General features: G+C 43.7%; 1 pseudogene; it reads right to left on the reverse strand.

The window, feature by feature from the left end:
• Positions 1-976: 976 nt before the first annotated feature.
• On the reverse strand, positions 977-5,743 carry LOC125111428 (olfactory receptor 52K2-like; annotated as a pseudogene).
• Positions 5,744-7,257: the final 1,514 nt, after the last annotated feature.

Below are 7,257 nucleotides of genomic sequence, written 5' to 3' on the forward strand. Positions count from 1 at the left end.
ATAACTACAAAATAGCATCTCCTTTGTTGTCTTTAAGGCTCAGAATATTTTCACTAAATATTTTTCTCTTTCTGAATACAGGAAGGATATGTAGGAAGACATTAAGTTAAGAATATAGGGGATCGTGGCTTTTACAGAAAGAGTGAATGATTTGATATCAAATAGGAAATGAATCAAATTTTCAGTTACTTATATGCAGACGGATATGTGAACATAAAATATATATTATTTATACGCTCTTACCCTTCAGTGACAAATAATTTGACACCTCATCTACTGTGTGAAAAACGTGAAAGAAGTTGGAAGGGGGAGTAAGCTGGGAAAGTTGGGAAAGGGGGGGTCGTTGAAAGGGAATGTTGCCGGAACGTCTGCTCAACATTCCGTCGGACCCGAGTCATCCACCTCCTGGCTGTCTGCCCTGGGCAGGCTGCTTAACCTCTCTGGGCTTTGGGTAGTACTGTAATAAATCTGTAAGCCTGGGATACATATGAGCCTTCATGGGCTTCATCACGAAATTAGCTAATATTTTTTTAACTGCTTAGAAATTTTCTTCACAAGTAAAAATAAATCCAAGCGCTGTGTTTTGCTCTTATTGGAAATAGTACTAATTGCAAAAACAGACTGCTATCTGTCTCTGCGACTTAGTCCTACCTAAAATTCATTCATGCTTGGGTTGATTTCTACCACTTACAACCTATGCTGGTCCTTAAACATGGGGGTAGTGTTTATTCAACATCAAATGCTAGAGCATGCCAACAGTAGAGAGTGGACTTTATCATTTAATCAAGAATAAATGTTATTTTTCTGATTATTACTATTTTTATCGCTATTATACTCTGAAAAGAGCACTGTCTAGCTGAAGTTCTAAATTTTGTGGACAGCACAATTTAGATCTGATATTTTGTAAAAATGGTACGACCTTCTGATAACAACAAAAGTGATGACATCATACAGTTGCAAAATCACTAACATTTATTTAGTGTTTTAAGCAGTACAGAATAAAGGAAACGGGAGCGGAGTGTCTTAGCGGATTACAAATGGCTACACAGCGGTCAAAAGCCAGGGCCAGGAAGAAGCCAGACTCCATGGTGGAGCAGGAGTGAATCAGGAACACTTGGGTGAGGCAGGCTTCAAAGCGAATCTCTCTGTCGTGGAACCAGAAGATACTGAGAAGTTTGGGCACGGCGGTGGTGCGCACAGTAAGGTCAGCCACAGCCAGCATGCGGAGGAAGAGGTACATTGGCTCGTGGAGGCTGGAGTCTGTCTTGATGATAAAGAGGAGAGAGCAGTTTCCCAGGAGGGCAAAAGGTAGCCCACACAAAAGGGGATGGAGATCCAGATATGGGCAGCCTCCAGTCCAGGAATGCCGATGAGAATGAAGGTGGACGGGTGGACATCCGTCTTATTGTATGCTGGCATACCCAGCATCGGGTGTTTAGCTTTCTCTTCGTGGATTTTCTTCTAGGCAAATAAATAAAAACTTAAAAAGGTCAAAACTCTAAGTCAGCCAAAATGCAAGAAAATGTAGGTCACGTAGTAATTAAAACATCTGTTTATATCCTTAGAAAGGATTTCATCATAGGATTGTCCCATATTTCAGAGTTGTAATTTACAGTGTAGCTGATCCCTAATGCTCCATCAAAAATAGAATCAAAAATCAGAAATCAATGTATGAAAATCCAAGAGCTTCTATTCTTTGCAATGAAACTGACACAACTGAAAGCTGAGGGTAAGAGTCATAGGTTTGGATGACTTAAGAAAAGTGTGGTTGTAAGACACAAAGGAGAGTGAGGCAAGTTGAGTGTGGGAAGTTTTAATTGAAAATACTTTTTTTTAAGTTAGATTTTAGTTATAATAACTTTTGGACATTCCAAGCTACAGGATATAGCTTGGCGATCAAAATGCCAAACTCTGGAGGATGTGCTGACGGCTGCGCAATGAACAGAAGGGGGTTCTCTCGCCCACCATGGAACTCATTCAGGATGATCAGAGTGGGCCTGGTGACACTGTGTCAAGAATGAAGAGCTCTCTGCCTTGCCCGTGACTCTCCGCTGGCCCCAGAATGTGTGTTTGCTTTAACCATCACAGGCAGTAATTAAAACAGCATGGTTGTAACCTGAGTTATGAGCCGCCTCTATTTTCTAACAACGTCTCCAGTTAGTAAAAAAACAGCTTCATGACACGCTTTTGATTAAGTTCAGTCTAGAGTCGACTGCATCCAAGCATCCTTCACAACCTTCCCTTTGTGCTGCAGCTTCTCCTGTGGGGGCTGATCCCTGCCCCTGCCCCATACTGTGGGGTGCTGGTTACACCTGTTCCGTGTCTTCAGACCACTGCAGCAACACTGAAAGACCTACCGCAACTCTACAACAAGTTTGTCTTCCCTTTTCTTCTTTTAGAAGCACAACTGACACTGTTCCTTTTACTCTCCCTATCATTATAGGTACTTGCAGATTATGGCGTCTACGGTCAGAAAAGTAGCCATGAAACCGGGGTCCACGGTCGCGGAGACTGGAAGATATACAGCAGACTGGGTAGCAATATTGATTTACCGTGATGACCCATGTTTTAGCCATTTAATCTGCTGTTGAAGTTTCACACTCAAGTTGCTGCTCATTTGACAGTTTGCCTTTCAAGGTCCCTAGGGATGGACACTCTCTTTGGGGCAGGAGACAGCTGGATTCAATGGACTGAGGAGCTTGGGACGTGTAGAGAATACGGCATTTCTGGATTGTGATATAAATTGGGATACACACAAGGAATCCAGCGACATCACACTATTGGGAAGTTATGCAACAACCTGTAATTTCTAAATGCTTAGTCAGCTGTTTTTCTGAGACCATTTCAAGTTAAACACTCATGAATTTTAACCCCAATTAAGATCCGGAGCGTTCACATGCCTTATATGAGGTTCAGCCGCTGGCCTGTACCAGAGACACTGACTCCAGAGACCTCACTCTTCACTACCACATGAATTTCCCCAAGGAGGCGTCATGTGTTTACAGGATGGATGTGAGGGGTGAATCCGTGGGTACACGTAACGTTGGGAAACACCATCGACGTTGATTTGGTCGCAGACGCTGGTGGAAAATCTCCCTTTACGAAGCTCCATGAAGGAGCTGCCCAAGGCTAAGCTTCTCTCTTCTAACTGACTCATCCTCACGACACTCACTCTCGTGCTCAATATGCGCTATGAGCTCGGAGCTCGGAGGGAAGACAGTCGTTATCAGGGAAAAGCTCTCTCAGTCACACCCGCTTGTACCATGAGGATGGGCATGTGCTCTGAGCTACAGGACTTTTACACACGTTCCTTTTTTCTCCTAAAATGAACGTTTGTATCCTTTTATCTGTATTGTGGATCCATTCAGATTTTCGTACTTCTCATTCACTGTCACACTCAGCCTTCCTATTTGCTCTGTCCCACTGCACCGTTTAAACACATTTTCCCGATGGAAAATGAATGGACACATCATGCAGGGAAAACTAACAGCGACGTGAATGTATATATCCAATCACTTAAAATAGATCCTGCCGTCACTGGCAATCAGGAAATTCAAAATGACAATGAATACAAAACACACATTTTTAACCAAAGAACATCAGTGACGATGCCACGCCTTAGTGACATTTGGGCTAAAGGACAACTCTTCTGCATGACTGGTAGGGGTCGGCCCCGCTTTGGAGGGAAATTTTGTAGAAAGCATTGTACTAAAAATAGTATTTTTGGTAGTGTTTTAACTACTTGCCATCCCAGGACATAATTTTCAATAAGCACATGGAGGTATATACAGTGTTTCTCATTGTAAAACTGCCAATGACAGAAGAAAAATGGCAGCATTCAAAAGATGTCCCTCCGTAGAGTGACAGTTAAATTAAAAGTTGTGGCAAGTTTATATTATATAACATATTATATTATATATTGTATTTATAGTGGCAGTATTGAGTAGTAATTAAAATAGGTATACTTTAAAAACTGAAAGAGAAGACATCCAAAATTTTAAAATGAAGCTGTTTTCTATTCATTTATACACATGTATGTATATATGACACATTCTATAATATGAACTGTTATACATACACATAAAAACAATGTTTAATTTATACTGAAACCAGAAAACAACCTGAAAGGACACCCACCCAAATTAGGAGTCTAAAATGGATGAAGGAAGGAAAGGAGTGGAAACAGAGTAAAATTTAGCTGTATCACCATGGTTTGATTTTTTTAATAGTGCCGACAGACTTGATATGCACTACCTGTAGTTAAAGCAAGAATGCAGAGTTTCAACTGTCATCTTCAGAAAAAAGAGAAACCAAGAAATTACAAAGGAGATGTGACCTTCCCTGTCCTGTAAACTATTAAGAAACTCTTCGATTCTCTTGAAATACCATTCGCCCACCTCTCTCCATAGACTGGTCACCTATTCCGTTCATGAGAGTGGTGACTTTTTGTCTTTGTCCTTCAAGGTATTTCTGCACAGATCAAACTTTCAGCAGTTTTTGCTTAAAAACGAAGACTCTGCTCACATGTCTGCCCCTCCGAGATGATTTTTCTAGCTCCTCTGAACCGCCGTTCACAGCCCTCCTTGGTGACCCTACAGTGTGTACACTTACCTGCCGTCTATCTCTCGTCATACTGTGTTTTACATTTCTGCATGTATTTCTCCTTTATCATACTGCACATTGTTTCTTGGCAGAGACAATGTCTTTTCATATTTTTGCTGTTGTTCCAATTAACGAATAAAGAAAAAAGAGACAGAAAGTAAGGGTGTGTTACTGTGTGTGGTTAGTACTTTCCATAGAAACACTCCCAGGGAATCACTGTAATTCTATTACCAGCCCACACTAGCCCCAAACTTTGTGCATCAACTATTTCCTTATTTTAATATTAACCCTGTCACACATACCCTGGGATCGGTCTCCAACAAAATTGAATTTTGTCAAATATTTTGCTCCCTATTTGACCACAGGATGGAGAAAATGAGGGAAGCAAAGAAAGAAGCTCACATCTGTTTATTGGAAAGAATTAAATATATGGCCTATAATGTTTTCTGGCTAAGTCCTACTTCCTCTATCATTCTCTTTACAGTAAACAAACAAAGTTAAGCATCTGTTGAAAACCATGTAAGTTATACTGCAGGCATTATCCCACTGAATCTTCATGGAAATTGCGGTTAGGTAGTCATACCATGACACAGATAAGAAAACAAGCTAAGAAGGGTGGATTCATGTGCCTGAAATTATGCAACTATGAATTCACAGACTGGAATTTGAAACCATGTACAACTACAAGGTTTGTAATCTTTATACTAACCATGAGGAGGCAAGACCTCTGCAGGGTTTTGTAAATTTTGCAAAGGTAAATTGACTTAATACATTTAAGGCAGCTTCGAACAGCAGGGACCACTGCTTAAATATTACCCACTTCCAGGGTTTGCTCAGAATGCAGGGTCGACACATCTACAATCCGACCCCTTTCACCCGATCGGTCTCCCTCTGAAGTCCTGAACTAGGCAGGGAAGCACTTACAGACGGCTACTGTCAGGGAAGTCGAGGCTCGTCTCAGCCTCTAACAGGACAGACAGAGGTGCTGCTGCCTGCAGCACAGACAGGCTTTCCAGGGGCCCCAGTTCCAAGTGGGTTCAGATACCTCATGGAACCTTACACGAGCCTGTGTTTCAGAGACTGTTGCTTCTAGCCGGAGCCCTGACACCTTCACTCTGGCTATTGTCCACCCAAAACCCATGACCCCCATGAGATCAACTGCACGCTGCCCTAAGGCAGTGGGGGTTCTGGGGAGAGAAGGAGCACCCACCTCACTGAGGAAGCCTTCCGTTCGTTCATGACTCACAGCTTTTCCAAATGAGCTCAGTTACAGACATGCTTCCTCATGAGCTAAGACTCCCATGGGCACTGGGTGGGGATGGCCTCCCTGCAGTGGCAGAGGAAGAAGCCACTGGGAATCGGACAGGTGAGCGCAAAATTCAGGTCCCGAGACTTTAAAGGCGGCATCTTCAGAAAAAGAGGATTCGGGATGGGATGGGGGCAGCAGGTAACCCTTGATTGTCTCTGGAAGCTGCCCCTCAGCAAGACGGCCTGAGCCTCAGAATTCCTGTTTTTTACGAATATCCCACATGTGTACTAACAAGGAAAGCGCGTGTCTAGTCCCTTTGTGGGACATGATGTCTTTTTATGTTCAGTGTGAGAGGGAGATGCAGCTACGCACTCGATCCTTCGAAGTGAACACAGAGGACGTGGATCAGAAACCCAAACTGTCAGATGGTCTTAAACACACTATCATGCTCCCAGGCGAAGGCCTTCCTCACTCCTGGCTTGAAGATGGTGGGTGGACTTTCCACTCCAAGAACAGCAGAGGGTGAGGATGCTGACACAGGGGTTTCCCTAGCATGGGGGTGGTCTCTTTGGTGGTATCTGGACGCATTGAGGGCACATGCAACAATAATACAGGCGCAGGCAAGAGAAAACACAAGATAAAGATTCCCAAAATAGGTTTTTGTTTTTTGTTGTTGTTGTTGTTTTTTTCCCCACCCAGGTCCACATAAACTGAACCATCATTTCGTCTAAGCTGGGGACTGGATCAATCAGGGGGGCTCACTGTAGCCTCGTTTGATTGAATAAAGATGACACATCAGTGATTGATCGGTGTCGGAGACCACAAACTGCTGAGTCTGCAGTAAACACGTCTGGCACACGTGCAACAGCACAACCACAGAGACAGCTTTATCATCACCTGCACCTGCTTTTGCTCATTAACCTACGTCCCCTTCCCCAATAAAATTCATGTGGGCTAAAGCCTGGGCACCTTTGTTCTGCGGAACCAGAGTGCCTCCTGGTCCCCACTTTCTAGATGCAAGAGAAGTAGGGGCGTGTGTGTGTGTGTGTGTGTGTGGTCTTTTTAGGGTCCCACCTATGTGTGTGTGTGTGGTCTTCTTAGGGTCGCACCTGTGTGTGTGTGTCTGTGTGTGTGTGTGACTGTGTGGTCTTTTTAGGGTCGCACCTGTGGTATATGGAGGGTCCCAGGCTAGGGGTCTAATTGGAGCTAGAGCTGCTGGCCTACACCACAGCCACAGTAACCCAGGATCCGAGCTGTGTCCGTGACCTACACCACAACTCACAACAACGCCGGATCCTTAACCCACTGAGCAAGGCCAGGGATCGAACCTGCAACCTCATGGTTCCTTGTCGGATTCGTTAACCCCTGAGCCACGACGGGAACTCCGACATCTGTAAACTAAGTAT

The sequence above is a fragment of the Phacochoerus africanus genome, chromosome 11 (genome assembly GCF_016906955.1).
Source record: "Phacochoerus africanus isolate WHEZ1 chromosome 11, ROS_Pafr_v1, whole genome shotgun sequence".
NCBI classification, from domain to species: domain Eukaryota; kingdom Metazoa; phylum Chordata; class Mammalia; order Artiodactyla; family Suidae; genus Phacochoerus; species Phacochoerus africanus.